The 23,275-nt window shown below is 36.4% G+C and overlaps 2 protein-coding genes across 2 annotated transcripts in view; both read right to left on the bottom strand.

Annotated features, from left to right (window-relative positions):
* The window catches only part of HOXB7 (homeobox B7), a gene marked incomplete at its 3' end in the record, with an annotated part of 498,962 nt that overhangs the window by 198,899 nt on the left and 276,788 nt on the right, over nucleotides 1–23,275 (bottom strand). The gene's annotated exons all lie outside the window — the stretch shown is intronic.
* The window catches only part of SKAP1 (src kinase associated phosphoprotein 1), a gene marked incomplete at its 5' end in the record, with an annotated part of 276,920 nt that overhangs the window by 141,240 nt on the left and 112,405 nt on the right, over nucleotides 1–23,275 (bottom strand). The gene's annotated exons all lie outside the window — the stretch shown is intronic.

The raw sequence follows: 23,275 nt of genomic DNA, 5'->3' as shown, positions 1-23,275 counted from the left end.
AAATATTGTTGACTGTTAAAAGAAATGAAGTTTCCAAGCCTCTTTATTTTTATTATACATTTATAAATACTCATCCTTATGAGCAGCACCACATTCAAAGGGCTGAAATTAAAAACATGTTTCCTGATGAAATTTGGTATATCTGGCATGTTGCTATAGAAATGTCCCAGCCTACTGTTTTTTTAAAAAAGAAGTTTGATGTCTTAGAAATTTTAAAAAAAGGATAAATTGGTCAAATTTTGCATGGCACTTTTCAAGCAGTACAATGAAATACAAATCGGTAAAATTAGTAATTTCATGGTATTATCTAGATCTTGATGCTTGCTGACTCTTACTACTTTCTATTATTTGCAGAACTGATCAGCATACACTTACCAGCTATGAGGTTTTGTGTTAAGTAAATATATCAGTTTTTAGGCTCCTTTAGCTTTCAAAAAAATGAGTTTTTTCTTGATTAGAAAAGGAATACAAGGTCACTGTAGTAAAAAAATTAAATATAGAAACGTGCAAATAAAAGAGTAAATATTACCCCTAATGTTATATTGTAAACTGTAGCCATTATTAATACTTGCAACACATCCTTTCAGTATTTTTTTCTATGCAGTGATAAGCACATGTACTTTTGTTTTAACTTTTATTTTTAGCACATGTGCTTTTTGATTTTTAGTATTTAACCAAAAAAAAAAAAAACCTGAATGAAGACTATACCTTATTACAAAGTGAATTTTACCTTTTCTCCTAAACTAAAGGAATATTTCACAGCATATACTGTTTCATCTAAAGAGTAGCTGCAGTTATATGATAAACTACTTCTGGTGAAGAACTGAACATTAGTTTTAAATCTAGGAATTAATTAGTCAATAGCACCATGGAGTGGGGTGGGGGATATATTCTATGGATTAAGATGAATTTTGTCACTAGGGAACAGAAGGGTTAATTTATGAGATTCTGAAATTTCAAGGAACATCCTATGTTTTAGACACTTGGAAAATCCGTTTTATATATTTGGAAATCTAAATCCACTAAATCTACTATGATAAAGATCCCTATATGAAGCTAGGGATCGTTATCATATCTTTTTATGTCCTTTATATTTAGAAACCAGAAAACCTGGATTATATAAAGTAAAGCAAGGGAGAAATTTAGGAATTATTTATAATTAAAGATGATATGCTTTTTAATGCTACTATCAAAGGAAAGATACCAAACCATAAAAATTTATGTATTTATAACATTATTAAATTAAATTTAAGCCCAAAACTCTAAGCTGACCCTGAATTCATTCCAGCTATTTAACTCTGGCCACTGAGCTGAGGCTATAACAGCAGGTATGTTATCAGACAAGCCACTAGAAATTTCATAAGATCGATGAAATTAGAAGATAAACAAGAATTTTTCCAGCCTCTTTTATTATTATTAGATGGTCTCTTTTATGTTTTTAAAGGGAAGAAGGAAAATCTTACACTCTTATACTCTCTGAGCACAGTCTCCCTTCCCTATTTCATTTCTCTCATATCTTATATCATATCACACCATTTATTGCTCCCCTCCCCCTGGAGGAATGTAAACTCTGTGAGAGTGTGGTTTTTACACTGATGAAACCCTAACACCTAGAACAGTACTAGCACATAGTAAGTGCCCAATTAGTATCTGTTGAAAAAATTAATGAGTTTTCTCCAATTGGATACTTAGAATTAGCAGAAGTCAATTTAAATCTTCAAAACAAAGACCTTTTTTTTTTTTTAAACAAGAAATTAAAGATACTTCTTCTCTGAACTTGGATTTCTCTTACTTTGGAAACACGTTTTAATAACTTTTGGCCTCCTTCATAGGGTTATTTTGATACCAGCAATTACTAGAGCCTACTTCACAAAAAAATGGATTTGTGAATTCATTTTAAAATATTTCTGAAAATACCATTTATTTTGCCACTGTTGCTGGGGGAAAAAAATGACTCCCTCTGTCCTCTTTCTTATAAAAAATGTAGTACTAACTGCACAAATCCAGGTAGCTGCCTTAGCTATTCTGCCTCTTCTATTCTGCTAAGGAAATTCTATATCCTATATTCCTACTGAACAAGAGGACCACTCTGAAAAATTTGTATACTGGCAATCAAGCCATTTTGCAAACAGCAACGCAGATTCTAATGATAAGATGAGTGAGCAGGATGCAGGCTCACCTTAAAGATCACCTGCCACACTTGTGTTTGAGGTGCTCAATGGCTGTTTACACCAAGTGCCATCTGGCTCTATAGATATAATAACAATTATTCCATCGAGGTGTGTAGCTCCCTAAATCATATTAATACACAATGATTCCACTAGTCTTATAGGAGTTGATGTCTTTGTGTGCTCCCATTTAACCTGGGTAATGTGCTAAAACAAGTCTGCCTCATCATTAAGAATTGATTTTTTATTTATGGGAATGTCACTGGCAATCCCATGATATCCCTTTGTAATTCAGTCGAACAGGCCTGCATACTAGTGTTAATCTATTTTTATGGCATATCTTTAAAAATTTGCAACATCTTGCTACATTTGGATATTTATATAGAGATTTGTGCTCCCTCAGAAAGCTGTTGTTAGCTTTTGAGATCCATTTCACACGGCAATAGGGCAAGTATTTAATATACATCATTAGCTATCTTATATCAGATAACGGTTTATTTCCTTAAATTCTTTACCCTTGGTAGAACCTACTAAAATCACATAAATTACAAATACACTAATGAAAATCATTAGCTGGACTATTCAAAACCAAAACCAACAGGAATAAAATTAAAACATTCTAAAATCAGCCCCTTGGTGCATTTACCATGATCACCCATTTCTTAATGTTGTTATTGGTCACTTATTTAGACACTGACATCAATAACTTCTCTGATGTGCTAATATTTGTAAAAAATGTCACTTTGTTTTTTCTGGCTAATTCAAAATCTGATTTTAAAAGTCATAGTTATAATTATTTATAAATGTGCCTTAATGACTTCTGCTAATTAAAAAATATTAAAATAAAAACAATAAGCAGTAATAAAGAAAAGATAAATATTTTTTAAATACTTGGAAAAAACACTGCAAAAATTACACTTTAAATCTAGTTTTCCCGAGAGTACTTACAGGATCATTAAATAATTACTTCACGGGGAATTTCTGTCAGAACACCTTTCATATTTAGGTGCGTATTACAGACTTAGAATCTGTTTAGAAAGCAACAGTGAGCTTCTTTTAAAAATCACAGAATTTGGGGTGTGGGGAGATTATGGTATGTTATACATGAGGTTCTTGCCCATTTTATACTGTTGTTTTAAAAGCAGAATTGCTTTTATGCCACTGAGAGTTTATCATATACAATTAGTGATACAACAACTCATTAGGAAGGTGAACAAGTTTCAAAACATTCAAGAAATGAGGCAATACTTCTTCAAATCTAAAGGACTTTGCAGAAGGGTGTCACTGAAAGCTATAAACTATTTTAAGATTCTTGGCCTAGAAAAGTCTCTTGTACATTTCATGGATTATCTAGACAGTTAAAAAAAAAAGAACACTGAGGTAAAATTCATTATTGTAGCTTGAAAAGATATGTCCTAAAACTTAATTAAGGGCTCAAACTTAAGAAAGACATTCATAAAAATCTACGTTTGAGTTAGAACTGTGAAATCAATATGGCTTCCAATGAAATCCACTAATACCTGTAGTCCTTAAACTGCAGTTTTTACAAATATGTTTCCTGAGATCTGTGCAAATTATCTTTATATATTGTACATGTCATAAATGACAAAGAAGCTACTATGTGCTTTTGTATTCAATACATAAATACATTTAATGCTCAGATATTTTCACTAAATAGAGGTCCACAAAGAAGCTGGGGACATTTTTCTGTGCTTTTTAGAACTAAGTGTGGTGAGCAATTATCAGGAATAATATACATGTCAGTTTTTGAGTACAGTATTGCTTCTAAACATTATTAAAAAACCACTTCACAAAGATGATAAAAGGTGGATTAATCACCTAAATGCCTATAAATTGAGATGTAAGGTCAGAGATATCCCCTTCACTCACCCTGTTGTCTCACACGGGGCTGGGTGGTCACAATTCATATCCTGGCGTGCACAAGGCATACACTGTGGTTCAGAGTTAATACTGGGGACTTGGTTCACAGGGCTCACAAGTTGCTTTTAAAACATAATAATGGTGGTGTCTATGATACTATTCCAATGCTTTATTTTTGTTAAAATAATTCCTTATTTTAGGAATGAGCCAAGTACAGAGGGAACATGGAGTCAGTCTGAAATCTACTTCAGAGCTCACCTCCATCAGTGAACGGTGAACGCTCTGACAATGACATTCACAGTAGCATCACTGCTGGGTATTGCTATAATTTGCTCTCTATGATCGTCCCTTTAAACAAAAAGCTCTGTACTCAGCATGCAAAGAAGTTAAAAGTGGGGAAAGGAGGGGGAGCCACACATATAAAGAGGAGAGAGAGGGAAAAACTGCAGATCAATCATTTATAATTAACAAAAATCCTATTGGTGCTTTAAATAGAGATCAATGTGTTCCAGGCTGCCTGGATTGTGGGGATGTATTCACCTTCTCGTAACTCTCCAAGCAAGCTGTCACACCTACAGAATCACCATTTGTTTTCTTAACAAAGCTTCAGGGGGCGCCAGGCTCTCATTGAAATTTCATTAATCTAATGGAGTAAAGTCCTATAGAAAAAAATCAAATTCTCGTTGGACGAGATGCTACCTGGGAAAGATAACCTCTGTTTGAACTCTCAGACTCCAATCGCTCTGCTATTAGTCTGAGGAAACAGACAGCAACAACGTTGATTACAGCCACTGGCCTCAACAATTTTTTTTTCTAACTAGCAATTTCGAGTGCAATGCCACAGTGTCAGCTAAAGAAACACAACTGCGGGTTTTCTGCAGAGCGAAATGGTTCTGAAATGTCACTGAATAGCTCACAAAGGACGCCAATCTACGACAACAGAGACATAAGCATATAGGAGAAAGGGCCCACATATCCTCCTTTCAAAGGTATGTTGTTTACATGCATGTAATTTGTGAAACCCACAGCTATTCAGTTCAGGGATTTCACAGAAGTCTAAACTAAAATCTGTTTGGAAAGCAGTAGCGAGATTCTTCTAAGAGTCACAGAAGGTTGGGTGTTGGGAGATTATGATATGGTATATACATAAATAGATACACACATAGTGGATGAGAGTCTTCAAGTTTCCAAGACATCAATTATAATTGTTACTTGGTGATCATATTTCAGCAACACCTCCAAGTAATTTGATTTACAAGTGTGCAGATGTGGCCCAAATGTGCATGTGTAACAACATTTGAGAGGAGAATATGGAATGTTGATTCCTCAAAATTCCTTCCAGGAATGTCCCCATGGCTCATCTGACACTCACATGGTAAGAGTATAGGATGGTAGTCATGTATGTGGTAAAAGGGCTAATATGACTAAAGCTGCATGTATCCCAAACTAAAATAGTACTTCATGCTGCTTATTTTTTCCCTACTTAAAGTCTATTTTTAAAAAGTTAAAATGACTAATAGACCAGCGGCTTTAGGTACCCTGTAGAGAGTCCAAAGAGAAAATGAAACAACCTGTAGAAAGCCCTCCACTAGGCTCCTATGTGAACACTATGCTTTTAAAGAAGCAACTGGGCAAAAGGAAGTAGACTTCAGTCAGGCAAGATCACAGTCAAGTTCAGCACTGCTTTCTGATTCCATCAACTCCTAAATATGGAAGTGATTGTGCAAACCTTACTTGTGTTAAAGGAGAAAACTAATCTTACTTTAAAGTAAAAAAAGAAATGAATAATATGTATGAAAACTACAACTTATATTTACTTTAAAAAAAAAACAAGGATCTAAAAATTGTAGCATGTAATAAAGAGAAAAAAGCAATACTTTGAAAAAACAGATGACATCCTAGGTAAGCGACTGAGATAACTGAAAAAATTCTGAGTCCATCTTTAAGATAACATTCTTATTTTACAAAAAATGTATTGTTTTTCACCTAGGTCACATAAAGCTTACTGCAGGTCAGGAAATATCTTGTTTCTAAAGTATCTCACAGGAGTGAATCACTACCTATTACGTATTTTTTCCATTTCTCTGTTTATAGGTAAATATTTTTCTACCTGGGATAGATTTAATATTTTTCTTCTGGTTTAAATTTATTCATAAAGACTTAGTTTGTGTTCATACATAATTCTTTAATTTCCTGTGTGAGATCCACCTGTAGAATTATACTTCCTGCTCTCTATCTATATCCTGTTTAAAGATGCCACTGAAAGTATATCAATTTTTTAATGCTATGCAATAGAAAAATGGGTAAATAACACATTGATGTGTCTATGTGTGTGTACTGTTTAGGTAAGCATATACAATACATGCAAATCTATGCACACAAAAAGTTAGCTTACCTAAGTTAAGATTATTCACATTCGTCCTGGGAACAAAATAATACACCTTTTCTAGGCATTCATCCCTACTATAGAGACGGAGAAAGAAAGATTGTGAGAGGGAGACACACACATTCAGATGAGCCTTCAGGGAATTGTATGAACTTTTGAACCAGAGGCGGAGAGCCAGAGCCCAGCCTGTTCCCACTTTAATAAACATTTTTTTTCTTCAATTAATTAAGGTTTGGAAAGAAAAAAACCACAGAAGAGAAGTAATTTAGCATGCAGCGCATACTTTACAGATGGATCCTACCTTCGGATGCCTATTAAATCTATGCATGATTGCGCTAGAGAAAATTAATTGCATTGTTTCTCACTATTCAAAAGGGGGCTGCAAACAGCTGAAAAATAAAAAGGAAAATGAAGCAAGGTTGTTGTTGTTGTTGTTTAAAAAAAAAAAAGCAGCAACAGTATAAAAGGAATACTTTCAAAGTCCTAAAACAAGTAATACCTGCAATTGACCTAAAAACAAAAAAATTCCTTTAAATTTTTTTGCTGTTTCAAAATACTGTGTATGTTGCCAGAATACATATATCTAGTTTAAGTTTACAAATATACTGGTCTCACTAAAATTTCCTACTCAGTGGCGTTTGAACTGTTCAATTAAGTGGTGAGTTTTTGTTCAAATCCTGCTGTGAAGAAAGATTTACATGAGCAGCTGGGAGTACACACTAGAACACATTCACTGTATCTTGCTTAGTGGGTATTTTCTCCATTCCAGTCTTTGGAAAAAATGATAAATTCCTAATTTAGGGGGTGGGGAGAAAAATATAAAATATTATTATAAAATATTAAGAATATAGGTAATCATTTGCAATTTTATTCAACTTTAATTTAAAAAAACCCATGAGCTTCAGAAACTCAAGTCATTTTTGCCTTTCTGAAGTACTGCTAGTGGAAGTTGAACTATAACCTCTCTCTTAGACTGTCCTGAAAATGACCTTCATCAAACTTGAAAGGACTACTCTCTGTCTAAGGAGTTAGAAGAGCCATTAATTTTCCTAACTCATTCATTTCCAGATTAAAAAAAATTCCTGTGTTACTTCATTGCAGATGCTCCTTTTGATGTGACCCACTTTGTTGTTGACTTGACTAAAAACATTTCACTTAGAACTTCTAAACTTATTTGATTGCATGACCCAAATAGATGGTAGTTTTATTTTATTCTTCCCACTCCAAGTCTATAAATCAGTCTCTCTAATCCCTGGTTAATGTGTATAATTATTTTAAAGTATTTACCGTGACACAAATTTGGCTATGAGTAACAAACTAAGGATGTATCATAATAAATGAATCTGTCCTATGTATAACAGAGTTTGTAAGATACGGGAAAAACATAGATATATTAACATTGGGATTAGTTTATACAGTGCCTTTCACCAGAAGATCTAAAACAGCAATACAAATGACCTCATAAATAATTATAGCTTTTAAATTCCTAGTTAGGAATGGGACAAAACAAGATCACATGGTGAGACAGGTAGAGCAAAACTTCTAAGACAAGTATTCAGTTTTTGTTCCCTTACTTTACTTCTTAAAATCAGATACCCTGTTAGATCATCAACCAATTAAAAGTAGGGTCTCATCAACGTTCAAAAACATCTGGTTCAGTCCAGGTACTACTCAAAAAAGGAAAACCTATGCTGCTGTGAGAAACTCCAGTCAAAACCGAGCCAACGCCTTGTGTTACTAGAATTTTTCCTGATGTGACATAACAATGTGTAGTACCTATTTTTTTGATTATTAAAGAGAACAAACAGGAATATATCGGCTTGGACCTATAGAACTTTACCATTACAAGAGACAGTTTAACTAATGTATTGAAACAGGGCCAGATTCAGAAATTTTGTCAGTCTTACTTAAGCTAAACCACACTGATGGATATGAAATGCCTGAATACTACAGGTGGGAAAAAGCCCAAGAAGGGAGATTTCTTAGTTCAAGGCCACTGAAAGATCTCTTCTGTTTGCTGTACTCCAACCTTAAGCAGCAGCCCCACAGGCTGACTGCAGCCTACACCTGCACATTTGACCTGTCTCTTTATTCCAGATTCTCTCAACTGCTTCAACATTTACCTTTTAAATTTCCCCTGGAATTGACACAGTCCTTTCCACCACAAATATGGAGATTGCAAATGAAAGTACTGTATGTCATCCTTAGCTATTGGTCATCTACAGTTCTGGGACTTCCTCTATTAAAGACCCCATCACATCAGGGTACTTTATCATCTTTCTGCAAAAATTCCAGCATGAACACCAAGAAGCAACTAGTCAGCAGCTGCTGGCAGAGCAGTTTTGGTAGCACTAGTGACTCAGGGTCTCCTTGGACCAGTTCTCACTGAGTATGTGGAAGAGTTTATCAAAATCAAGATACCAAAAGCACAAAATAATTCTGGGAAAGTAGATGATTAAACTCACTTTCAAGAATCCAAGAGTTTTGGGGCTTCCCTGGTGGCGAAGTGGTTAAGGATCTGCCTGCCAATGCAGGGGACACGGGTTCGAGACCTGGTCCGGGAAGATCCCACATGCCGCGGAGCAACTAAGACAGGGCGCCACAACTACTGAGCCTGTGTTCTAGAGCCCGTGAGCCACAACTACTGAGCCCGCGTGCCACAACTGCTAAAGCCCGTGCACCTAGAGCCTGTGCTCCGCAACAAGAGAAGCCACTGCAATGAGAAGCCCGCGCGCCGCAACGAAGAGTAGCCCCCGCTCACCACACTAGAGAAAGCCCACGCACAGCAATGAAGACCCAACGCAGCCAAAAATAAATTAAATAAATTAAAAATTAAAAAAAAAAAAAGAATCCAAGAGTTTTGAATATGTTTCAGATTTTGAGATACCCACTGTAAAAAATAAGAATAGTTAAAAGAAAAATTTTAAACACCTAATTGACTTAGTCTTTATTTTATATTTCTTAAAGACCTTACAGTGAATACACTATTCTCTTGGAGCAAACAGCTCACCAATGACTGGGGAATTAGATTCAGGACATTATACTTTGATTTAGCAAACCTCTGTATTCATTTATTATATGGGATCCTGTTTTCCCGAAAGAGTTAAACTCCCTCTATAAGGTAAAGAGCTTAATCATTCTGGGATGAGATATTTTTTTCTATTTTCCAATGCAATTACTCTTTGTCTTAAATCTAATTGAATTCACTTTCCATGTTACTGGGGGAAGGGAGGTAGGTAGGAGAGATGCTGCATATATTAGAAGACAAATAGTGTAACTTGTAGACTTTTTGATATAAAGGATTTTTCAAAGACAAAATATTGTGATCTGATAAAAATGTTTTAATATTCAGTGTTGTTGGGACGGGGGAGATTTGGCCCATTAGGAACTGGATTTCGTATATGGAGAACAGTAGGGACATTGCATAAGGAGCATTCATATTTATAATTTATAAAGTACCTTGGGATTCTCTGTATGGAAAGCACCATATAAATATGAGCATTTTCATTTCATGTGGGCTATCACAGATTGTTGACGTCTCAGCATAAACATATTTCAGTAGTCAACAGGATATACACTCTTATGTGGATATGGTTTTTCTGCCATTTTCTCTTCCCTGAGCTGTAACATACGTAGTGGAACCTGTCCTTGTTGGCTGCCTCTTTTTCCTTTTCTGAAGTTCCTGACTCTCATTTGTCTTGGTCGTGTCAGTATATAGCATTTGCCCTTGTACTCATAAGCTATACTACTGAAGGAAGTGAACATTTATCTTGGATCTATCTGGGATACTCTTTTCCACCTTCAGTATTTCTGGCGTCTAAGGGAGGAAAACCTCCAGATATCATGGAAGCGGGGAGAGAGAAGGAGGCAGTCACTCTGTGGCAATGAAGAAACACTGAGAACAAGAGACTGCTATTATCTCAAGGTTCTTTAGGATATGACAAATACGTATATGTATAATCACATTTTTTAGGGTTTAATATGACAAACTCTTATTGAATGTCTACCACGTGCTGAAACCTGTGAGAGATACAGAAATAATGAAGACACCACTCCTGCCCTGTGGGAGCTTACAACCTGTTGGAGAAGCCAGCACACGTTAAGTAATATAATGCAAGGCAAACGGTGGTAACAGCTATAATAAAGGTACTGATCAAGTAAAACATAAGACAAGGAGAGGATGAGGCTAACTTGGAGCAATTAGGAAGCCATGTAGAGAAGACAAGCAGAGCCTTGTTGGATCGGTGGACTGTAGGTGGCTGGAGAGGATGCGAAAGGCATTCTAGGTGGAAGGCACAGGGCTGGGTTTGGGGACACGGGTTCAAGCCCTGGTCCAGGAAGATCCCACATGCTGCAGAGCAACTAAGCCCGTGCACCACAACTACTGAGCCTGCATGCCACAACTACTGAAGCCCGTGTGCCTAGAGCCCGTGCTCTGCAACAAGAGAAGCCACTGCAATGAGAAGCCCGCACACCACAAAGAAGAGTAGCCCCTCCTCGCCACAACTAGAGAAAGCCTGCAAAGACCCAACGCAGCCAAAAAAAAAAAAAAAAAAAAAAGACTCAATGACTTGCCAAAATTATCAAGTGGCTTCCTGTTTGATCCAAATATAAACCACGTTGTAAGATCTTGCATTATGCAATATGGTATATTTCTCGAGAATTTTCCCAGAAAGCTCTACAAGTGGCTGAGACACAATATATACGAAAATATAATCAGAAATTGAGCCAGTCACTGTTAATATATTGATATGATATCTTCAATAAATAGACTTCTTTTCTGCAGAGGGTACAAAAACAAATATTCGAATCCAAACGTGTAAGGATTATCAGTGGGAATATACTTCTATATTTTCCTTGGGTGTCTTACATGGAATTTCACTAACAGCAAGTTCTGCCATCTCTCACAAACTCCTCCATTTCACTGAAAACCTTAAGGGATAGTGAGAAACAGCTCAAGTGTCACACAACTTCTTTGACACATGTATATACTGAGGTTACCGGCCACTCCTCTGTCCTACATTGCTGTCCAGCTAATTGTAAGCAACATGAAATGCCTAAGAAAGCCAGCAAAATTGGCTTGTTACAGTTGTTTACTTGAAGCATTCCTTTTGAATGGGCCTACCCACCAAAAATGTAAAGAATCCATGGGTTCTGCACAACATTTTAATGCTTCAGTCAAAATCCATTCTTTTTGTCACTGTTTGGTTCAACAGTTCAGGTCAACAAACACTCTGGGAGCACTTACCCTGAGACAGGCATTGTGCTAGTCCTTCAAGGAGCCAGAGTCCAGTGCAGGATAGAGATTTGTAAATGCAGAATTCCAGTACAATGATGGCTGTGATTTGAACAAGTCAAATCACAGGGATTTTTTGTTTGTTCTGGGCAATTCTGTATTTTAAGATAAAATCCAAAGTTTATATTAAAATATAGATTTGCCCAAATTTAAAACCTAAAATTTAAGTTTTTAAGGATCATTTAGATGTTAATAAAATAAATGAGAGCAAACTAAAAGAAAAACACTGACTAGCCTACTCACTGAACAGATTCTTCTCAAAATAAAGTTCCTTAAAGGCAGTAAACATTTTTACACAACAGTAGTAGGGGCAAGGAAACATGAAAGACTCACTTCAACTAGCAACTGTAAATTTGTCTTTCAGTTATGCTAAGACGTTACCAGGTGGGGGGCCATCCAGTACCACTGTCCTGTGACACTGTTTGTAGGGAAGGGGATCTCCTTGTTACAATACTGTTTTCTCTTTTTGAGGTGCTCTTTCCCTAGATATTTTCCTAGATAACGTCAAATTTTATCTCAACCCCTTCAAATAACCTGTAAATAAATAGTCTTTACATTAATGCCTATGCAATCTGTCAAATAATACTCTGGAGTCTTAGAAATATAAATAGATGAGAATTTTACTCTCAAAGAGCACTTTATTCATCTAGTCTCACTAGAGCTCTATGACCGAAGCTGTTGAGTGAGTACTCCAAGACCATACTGAACACCCATATAGGTGAGGCAGACTTTCAGGACAGACTACTTTCCTTCATGTACCTCCAATTTTGTGGCTACAGAACCACCTTATTTAGAAAAGCTCTAAATGTGCTCAAAGTTTTGTGACAAAATGTCTGTAAAAGACAGAAGCTTGGCAGCTCATGCAGCTCAATATCAAAAAAACAAACAACCCAATCCAAAAATGGGCAGACGACCTAAATAGACATTTCTCCAAAGAAGATACACAGATTGCCAACAAACACATGAAAGGATGCTCAACATCACTAATCATTAGAGAAATGCAAATCAAAACTACAATGAGGTATCACCTCATACCAGTCAGAATGGCCATCATCAAAAAATCTACAAACAATAAATGCTGGAGAGGGTGTGGAGAAAAGGGAACCCACTTGCACTGTTGGTGGGAATGTAAACTGATACAGCCACTATGGAGAACAGTATGGACGTTCCTCAAAAAACTAAAAATAGAACTACCATACGACCCAGCAATCCCACTCCTGGGCATATACCCTGAGAAAACCATAATTCAAAAAGAGTCATGCACCACAATGTTCATTGCAGCTCTATTTACAATAGCCCAACCTAAGTGTCCATCGACAGACAAATGGATAAAGAAGATGTGGCACATATATACAATGGAATATTACTCAGCCATGAAAAGAAACGAAATTGAGTTATTTGTAGCGAGGTGGATGGACCTAGAGTCTGTCATACAGAGTGAAGTAAGTCAGAAAGAGAAAAACAAATACCGTATGCTAACACATATATATAGGCCCTAAAAAAAAAAAGGTTCTGAAGAACCTAGGGGCAGGACAGGAATAAAGACACAGACATAGAGAATGGACTTGAGGACATGGGGAGGGGGAAGGGTAATCTGGGACGAAGTGAGAGTGGCATGGACATATATACACTGCCAAACGTAAAATAGATAGCTAGTGGGAAGCAGCCGCATGGCACAGGGAGATCAGCTTGGTGCTTTGTGTCCACCTAGAGGGGTGGGATAGGGACGGTGGGAAGGAGACGCAAGAGGGAGGAGATGTGGGGATATATGTATATGTATAGCTGATTCACTTTGTTATACAGCAGAAACTAACACACCATTGTAAAACAATTACACTCCAATAAAGATGTTAAAAAAAAAGAAATGTTAGAAGACAAACATGAAAGAAATCTGCTATAAAATAGAACAATGAGAGGATTAAAAAAAAAGAAAAAGAAAAAGACACAAGCTTGGGAAAAACCTTGGAAAATTTGACTCCAATGACCATTTCTAAGAATGAAGTACAATTATCTGAATTTATCATACCTAGGACATGTACAGGGTTATTGGATAATATGGTGATATTTTCTTGCTACCCATGAAATAAATTGTCAATGTTTGGGAAGCCATATGGCATATAGCTCCGTAGACAACTCAGGAGTTTGAATGCTAAAGTTGTAACTGAGGATGTAGAAACATCATTATATATGAGATTTTATATTTTGTTTTTATCACGTTACTTCAACAAACACTAAGGAAACAGAAGTAAACTCTAGAATGGCTATGAGTTTTAAAGTTAAAAGAAAAAATTAAAGTTTTTTAAATTCACAATCAGGTTCATTATTTGATTTTAAAGGAAGAGATGATTTGCTACATCTATCATAATACCAAAGTATCATACAACTAAAGTTATGAGTTAAGCATATGGATCCCTACAAAGTACTCATTTTAGGTAATAATGACATTTATAAATATTTTGATATATGCATCTTTTGGAAAATCAAACTCTTAAATATGGATAAGGAAAAGAGGTCCCTACCCTGTCCAGTTCCTGGTTCTATCTATCAAATAGAGAGAGAAAGATATTTTGGAAAGGATTCCTTTGAACACTACAATAATAGCTAGGAGAATAAAAAACAATCCACATGAGTAAAGAAAAAATGCCTGGGAAAAGGATGGGAGGTTCTTACCTTCAGCTGCAGAAAGTGATGCAGAAGTTATAGGAGGTAGTGTAGAATTGTGTAGAAGACAGAGACAAGTTCATTGTTATTTCTAAAAAGTAGAGCAAGTGGGCTTCCACTACATCATAAGGGACTCAGGCTAGATACTAGGACTACAGTCCTGATAGGAACAGCAATGAATGTAAAATGGCTTGGTAAGGGAGATAATGAAATCTGTTTCTCAAAATATCAATTAAACAAAGATAATTCTTCATCCTTCTGAGATAGTTTAGATACAGTCTTTTCCAAAGAAAAGGGATAGGTAGGCTTGTTTTCCAAGGCAGCTTTCAATTCTTTAATTACATAGTATTGAATCCAAAATGGTCACCCTACTTTTGGAGTTAGAAAGTGTTTTGAACAGTCGTAATTTTAGAGATCATCTAGCTCAACTCTTTATTCTATACATTGAGAGGCAGCATAGTGCAGTGTAGGGGTTGGCAAAGTATGATCCAGGGGCCAAATCCCACCAAGCCTGTTTTTGTAGGGCCTGCTAGCTTAGAAATGTTTAAAGCATTTCTAAATGACTGGGGGGAAATCAAAATAATAATATTTCATGACATATGAAAGTTATATGGAATTCAAGTTTCAGTAACTATAGAAAAAGTTTTAGTGGAATATAGCCACACTCGTTTATTTGTGTGTTATTATAGGTGCTTTTGTACTACACCTGCACAGTTGTCACTCTAGAGACTGTATGGTCTGAAAATCCTAAGATACTTACTAACTGGCCCTTTACAGAAAAAGTTTTCAGACTCCTGGTGCAGTGGATGAAGCACGTAAGGTCTAAAGCTAGACTACTTGCGTGTGATCCTGGAAAAGACAGTGTGCCTCAGTTTCGTGATCTGTAAACTGGGGACAATAATGGTAGTTACCGGGGGCTTCCCTGGTGGCGGAGTGGTTGAGAATCTGCCTGCCAATGCAGGGGACACGGGTTCGAGCCCTGGTCTGGGAAGATCCCACATGCCACGGAGCAACTGGGCCCGTGAGCCACAACTACTGAGCCTGCGCATCTGGAGCCTGTGCTCCACAACTAGAGAGGCCGCGATAGTGAGAGGCCCGCGCACCGTGATGAAGAGTGGCCCCCGCTTGCCCCAACTAGAGAAAGCCCTCGCACAAAAACAAAGACCCAACACAGCCAAAGATAAATAAATAAATTAATTAAAAAAAGAGAATGCAACACAATTCTTTAAAAAAAAAAATAATGATAATAATAATGGTAGTTACCTGATAGAGTTGTGAGAATGAAGTGAAAGTGCTTAGACATTAGTGCCTGTTATAAAGTAAGAATTCAGTAAATAGTAGATATGTTTATTATTACATACAAAGAAACTCTGGCCCACAGAGATAAAGTGACTTCACAAGTTCACAGAATTTGCTAGAGGCAGACTGGAAGTATTTTCTGATTCTCCTTGCCTACACTATGTTGTCTTTTTTAATTTTCTATATTGCCGGACCAAGAAAAACATTTTTGTGATTTTTTTTTTTAAAACTACCTCAAAGCCACTCTAAATGAGAACAACTTCGGTTTCATCAGAGTGGTGTCGTATCAATCCAGTTACCTAAAGTGACCCAAAGGCAACTTGTGGAACTTTTGATTTTCAGTTTTCTACCTCAAACATCTAGAAATAAAGATTTTTCTTTATGCTTTCTAAAAAAGGACAATAGAAGTCCCTTACAATTTAAAATTAACAAGTCTGTTGCTGCGAAAACTTCAGAAACACATAACCGAGGCATCCATAGGGACCCCAGGATTTGAAGGACAGCATATTAGTCCATGAGCGTTCAAGGATATTTGTTATTTCTGGTATAACGTAGCCCCTTTTCTCTTGTCACTTTTCTTCCTTATCAACAGTTGTACATAACCAACACCATTCCAGGTTTTCTTTATTCTGTGAAATCTCTGAAACCTAGTAGAATGTTTGTTTACTAGCCCTGGACAACCACCTTTTTGGGGGCTTTGTTCATAAGAGGCCTTTCTTCATTAAATCCACTCCCAAATGGTCACTCCATTATGCCATGCTTCCTTGTCAGTTGGTATACAATTCTAAACAATTATACATTTGTCACTGCTGTCTAACTGTTCTCCAGTTTTTCTCTTTCTAAGTAGTACATCCTATCTTGCAACAAAACTGGAATTCTTTAAGACCAGGCCACATTTTTTTTCATATGCTCCCACAGTACTTAGTTGAAGTTAATTTACATAGTAGGTATTTAACAAATGCTTCTTGCAATAATAAATGAATAGCCATAAATACATCCTATGAACAGAATTTTAGCTTAATGATGAATAAATAACACCTTTAAACTACCACTAAGATTGTGAAAATGATAATTTGTTAGCACATGGATTTAAAGATAAATCATCAAAATTAAAACAAATCAGAAGTATAAAAGTACCTTAATTAAGTGGATACTACAACCCACAATAGAGAAATTAACTCTAGATCCTTAATGTTTACTCCTTTCAGATACATTAGCTCCATGACACTGGAAAATGTTATATCTGATGTGGATACTGTGGGCATTGGTAAAACTTAACATAAGTATTTTTTTTTAATCCTGAGATCCTACACAACAATAATTTTCATCTGCATGTATAACATACCTATAGCAACATCACTTAATATATGAGTATGTGAAGTATATTTTATTATAATAGTAGACAAGCAAACTGAATGTGTCCCAGGAAGGGGTCTTTTCCATTAACTTTTATAAAGGCTTTCATTTCAAACTTTCATTAACATCTGACAAGCAAGCTGAAAAAGCTTTGCTTAGAGCTTGGGTTAGGGGCAAAATGCATTTTGGCAAAACTATTCCAAGATTACACTGACTGACTGTGCGAGAATATACTAATTTGTTTTGTTTTGTTTTGTTTGGAGTGTGGAGAAAAGAGAGAGAAAGGGAGAGAAGAGTCATGGACCCTACTTTATGGTTGCCATGGAGGCAAGGTCAGCCTTCCACACTTGGATCTACCAGCAGAGTTCAGACAGGTCAACGTGTGACCGGCTCAGGCCCTGGGGTTAAAAGTTCAAGCAGCGATGGAAAAACCAATATGTCCACGCAGAGTATGCTGTACAATTTATTTCAATTTACATCAAGCCATGCATATAAAATTTAGATAAATTCCATTCAAATCTGATGTTGCCTGACACACAATGTATGCAAACAGATGTCTGTGGGGCTTTTTCTGTGCTTTAGAAAACAACATTAAATTTAAAAATATGTCTCTGGGATTTCTTTATTGAATTACAAAATGAACATAATTTTAACTTAAATGTTTTCATTCTTTCTTCCAATTTTTTTGGTGGGAGTCTTAATAATTTCTCAGTTCTCAATCTACTCGATGTCATATTAAAGAGGATAATGTATATTTACAACTACTGCTTCAGTATTATTGTAGTTATAGATTCTATTTATATCCCTTACCACTTTCCACAAATATTTAGTGATTGATATTCCTGATTTATCTCTGGCTTCTACCCTCATCTCCTTTCCTTTCTACTCAGAACAGAGCAAGGGTCCTGGAGGCTGCTGGGTTGTCTTCCAGCCACAAGGTGGCTCCCCCCTCCCCTTCTCACAAGCCAACAGGGTGTATGTACATCTTTGCTGAGTGCTGCAGGCCAACTAGGATTCAGAGGCTAATTATGACCTATAAATACATTATTTTAATTGTGAATTGAATGGATCACAACACAGACCCTGGTACAAGATGATACAATGAAAAATTGGTCTTTAGAAAGAGGAGAAAGAAAAGACTTCCGTGTCCTGCCTAATTCCTCTTCCCCCCTCCTTTCAAGGGTACAGCTGACTAAACTTACGGCAAAATAAGGAAAATAATAAAAGACTGTAGAGGAACCTAATTTTGTTGCCAAAGAACAGACTCACAGACTAGACAGGGCCAATTTTTAAGGATACTATATAACTTATTCTCACTCAAACTGGAACCTGCATTTGGAGTAGGAAAGGGGTTTAGATTTTCTGGTCTGATAACTTCTCCACAAGGAAGTTTTCATGAGGACTTTGAAGCACTTTCTTAGATGTCCTGTACCATGTCATAGATGAAGAACAGTGATCTCTAATACTGCAGAGCTTTAAAAGTTGTAGAAATAGTACATATTTACTTCTTGCTGCTTAGGAAACAAGGTCCATATTTCATAAATGTGATTTTTACAGAATACATCATAATTTTCTACAGATGAAATAGGCATAGAGAGACAAATCATTTGTCCTATTACATGGAAGATCTTTCCAAAAGCCTGAGTCCTAATTTCTCACATTTTCCATTTTCTGTTCTGCTATTTGAGCAAGTTTCATTTTCCTCATCTGTAAAATGGAGATAAAAATAGGGCCTATTCCTCATGGAATTTTGTCAGGATTAAATGAGTTAATATACGTAAAGCACTTACAAGAGTCTTTGGTACATACGAGTCATATAAATGTTTGCTATTATTATTTATCTGAGCTCAGTTCCTCCTTGTTTGCAAGTATTTTGTGACACAAACATTTGAGAAAAATGAACTTTCATGGATTTTGTAAAGACACGAAGAGTATAATTTTCTAGATACTTGAATGCTCTGATCAGGCATAACTTATGATGTCTGAGCTTCTTCCTCCTCAAGAACCTAAAAAAAATAAGCATTTCTTTCCATTTCATGATATTGCTTTCAGTATGACATTAAAAAAATAATGATTTTAATACTGATTTCCAACTCTCAAGCCTGTTTTAGATAATACTTTAGAAATTGCACCATTATACTAATGCAAACAACCATAAGTGGTGGTTCTAATAACTTGGCTACAATACTCATATTGTACGAGTTTTAATTTTCTTTTTTCCCTATATCAAAAAAAAATCTTCAGTATCTTACTCACGCCAGAATATAACTTTGTTAACTCTCTTGTTAAACTTAGAACATATGAGTTCCCTGCTTCTTAGGTAAATAAACATTTTGAATTCCCTTGTAAGCACTGCCTTGACAACTCTCAAACAGATTTTCTAAGGGTACAAATGATATCCTTAACTTAAGGTGACCCACAATAATTCAACCATGAGCAAAAGTTTATGTGGACATAAAATCCTGCATTCACATAAATCCTTGTTTGTATAGGAAGGATCTGTACACACAGATGTAAATATATATGTATGTGTCGGTATGTATATATACATACAGGTCCACATGTATGCCATCCACATATATTCCAAATAGATGGAAATACATATTTAGAGACCAAGCGAGATAAGCAAATCAATTTTCAGTAGCCGAGGGAAGGAGTATGACATTTTTTAATACCTGCTATACTGTCATGCAACCCTTTATTCTTTATTATCTCTGTCAGCTACTACTGGGTGCCTAGTAGACAAATGCTAGTCCTAGTCCTGGTCATTTATTTCTATTTGGAATTATTTCAAGCCTAACTCTTTAGAACTGCTTGAAAATGCTGTCCTGATATGTTGGCCTTGCACCCTTGAGTGAGGGCTGGAATAGGGCGGTGGAGAGAAATCCTTTTGCAGAGACAATTTGGCACCGTGTTTGAGGGAAGACTGCCTTGGTTTTGCCCACATTTGCACAAATATAACTTTAAAAGACCCCTTTTCCATTCAGAGCAATACGCATGTGCTACCATAAGCGGTGTCTTTTGTTGCCAGAAGCAGTTTTTGCTGCATGCATCAACTTTCACTATATTCTTAGCAACACTTTCTTCCAGTTTCAGACATCAGTTCACAGAATCCCTTAAAGAACAGATGTACTGAAGAAATGCATCAATTCGTTATTTGTTACAGTTTGGGGGTGTCTGTCCTGTGGGTTTTCTAGCCAAGGGCTTATATGTTTCCCAAGAGAAATTTACTTTCATGAGAGAAGAAAATTGAGGCAAATCACTGCTGTTAGACCCTGAAGTCAGAGACACTGGTTTGTTGTCCTTCTGTACATGTGAAGAAAAAGCCCACAGTTACAGAAACAGTCATGTTTCAATCCATCCCTCATTTTTTCCCAGTGTGAAAAATTACAATTGAAACCAAATTTTTCTCTGTCAATAGAATGTGTATGATTACAGCTGTTCATATTTTCTTTCTAATGAAGGGCTGCACATTTAATTGTAAGATTTATTAGGTACTGTACATTGCTGTGTATATGCAAAACAGTTAATCGACATCTAAAATGCTGGTTGTTTATTCTGACATTAATGATCATATTTCTTAATTTGAAATAAAAAGCATTTGGGGAAAATCTATTTTTTTCCCTCCAAATAAGGAATTAATAAATTCAATGTAAGAAATAAAAAGAGCTGAAGAAAAAAAATACTGATTTATGTATGTGAGGCTAGAGAAAAAAATAAAGATGCTTAAAAAAAAAAAGTCCATAATCCCCCATTCTGCTGGAAACAAGAGAGTTGATTGCCAGCTTTGTTTGATTTCACAGAGATCTCATACGAGGCTGGGTTCATAAACAGGTGAAATGATGGAGTTTATTGCAACGCACATCAACACTGAAACTAAATAACTGTGTTGCCATCTCAGTCCCGCTGAAAGACGGATGGTAAACTTGACCTGCCGCTGGTACTATCCGATTGCCATTTTTTATTCCCCCTTCGTCGCCCCCCCAGGCTGAGCCATGTTGAGTAAATGCATGTGCACGGTCAGGTCAGGCCCCCGGATCGGGTGAAACTCGGTTCACATTTGCATACAGGCGGAGCCTCACAATGAAAGCCCATCTGTTCCCGTCTAGGAGTACAAATCGAATGTCACCCAACTCACTGCAAACGACAGCAGCATGGCCATTAGATGGAGGAACACTCAGCTCAGGTTACGGATATGGAACTGCTGATTTGGGTTTAAATACCTGATAACTGAAGACTTTTCATTATACGCGAACAAAGAATGAACTTTGAACTGCTCAGGAGATACCCTCTCCCTACTTTGGGCACCCCTCCCTAGTTCTATCCATTACTACTAATACTTAACTGCTATATTTTATACTCTCTCTATTTTTGTATAAAAATTAGCCAGGCTGAATGTCACAATGTCCTAAATAATTGCTTTTTTTTTTTTTTCTTTTTGGAAGGGGGAAAGGTAAGAGGTGGAGCAGCAAAGGATGTTGTAAACAGAAAATGAACTCTGAACTCTGTATGCCCTCAAAGGTCATTAGTACCATGGCAATGTTGTTCCTTGAACTTCTAAATTTTACCAGGGTGGAAATTTTAGTTGCTAGAGTTTAACCAACCTGTGAACTGCCCCAGCCCTTTATCCCTCCCTCCCAAAGCCATTCAGTCAAATGAGGCACCTATCTCCTAGAATGTTGTCCACTCACGGGCCTGTTTATTCCAAAACAGTTTATCCCCAAATAGTTTATCAATCACGATCTGTCAGAGATTATTTTTCTGTTAAAACTTGGCGAGTATGTTAAAATTTACAGACTGAAATCACATACATTAAAACACAAAAAAGATAGAGTTGTTCAAGAAGACACCCCAGGATAATAAGCCCATCCAAGCATGGAACATGATAAACACAAGGAAATTCATTAGCAAGTATATAGGTAAGCTTTCATCAAACACCTTCTTGTCCTGTTTTACGGCAAGAGTCTACTTCCATGAAAATCTAAGGAGGATACAAGCATCTGGGGTTTGGTGACTTGTGTTTATATTTGAAATATTTCTGTATTCTGTTACATGAATCACATTTAACATTTTAGTCATTAGCCCAGTTTGTTGGAGCCCTGGTGCATGTGCTGTTGACACAGCGCCACTGTAGAAGAGAGAAAACAGATTGCCTAGTTTTTCTTTTACCAGTTATGCTTCTTAGTTTCCAGTCAGTAATAGTGTCACTTTATGAACTTCAAATGTAATACCTAATTGGATGGAAAAAATATTTTTAAAATATCTGCAAGAACTTTATTTGCTTTAACCAATTATATACTTTTTTCTTGCATATATTTCTCTTTATTAAAACGCTATTAAAACAGTCTTAAAGAATTTAATATATTGAGGTTATACATGGAATCCAAAATGTTTAAAGGCCACTGGATCTTAAAGGCTGTCTCTCTTCAGCTGGGGTTTCTTTACCACTATGTGAAACTATGTTCTTATTGTTTGTCCTTTAAAAATAATACCAGGGTAAAGAAAAGATTTGAGAGCTTTTTCCTTTTTCATCCCATGCAAGAGCTTACGGTCAACCTTAATGGAAGTTCTACATGCATTAAAAGGGAGAATAGACCCTTTGTTTCAGAAGAATAACCAAGACAAGGGTGAATTTTGGTTCCACTTTGTCAAGTTTAAGGGGAAACTGAATCCAGGAAGAGAGAGAAGGAGTCAGAGAGAGAGAAGGGGGGCCCCAAACAACTTTCTTAGCTGTTTCCTCATTGTCTCCAATTTTAAACTTAAAATATTTTATTGTCATCTTGTAAACAAGTCAGGAATTTGCATTAGGGGACACGTGGCCATATGATCTCTTGGAGGGGGGCTGTTGCATTCCATGCAGCTGGATGCCTTGTGTATGATCAGCAACAAAGCAGAAGAGCCCAACAAGCAAGAAATATAATACTAGAGGTATTCTTTCTGTCCACGTCAGGAGAAAATGCACTATTAAGGAGGTGTAATGGCTTTAATTCTATATCCCTGAAGGGATATGAATGAGAATGATTCTGCTTATTTCAAAATGATAAAATAACTTGTTTAGAGAAATATTGGTTGTTTGGTTTCTTGTTATGCACTATTGGTAGGGATGTGTGAACAGGAACCGAACCTTGAACTTAATTTCCCCTTTGAACTCATGACCTTTGACAAGATTCCCCATGCCTTCCCCTTCAGACAAATTTCATCACAATTACAGTCCCTTCCACTTGAGTT

The sequence above is a fragment of the Stenella coeruleoalba genome, assembly GCF_951394435.1.
Source record: "Stenella coeruleoalba genome assembly, chromosome: 19".
NCBI classification, from domain to species: Eukaryota; Metazoa; Chordata; class Mammalia; order Artiodactyla; family Delphinidae; genus Stenella; species Stenella coeruleoalba.
The sequence above is the reverse complement of the archived record's forward strand: the minus strand, read 5'-3'. Positions and strand labels throughout refer to the sequence as shown.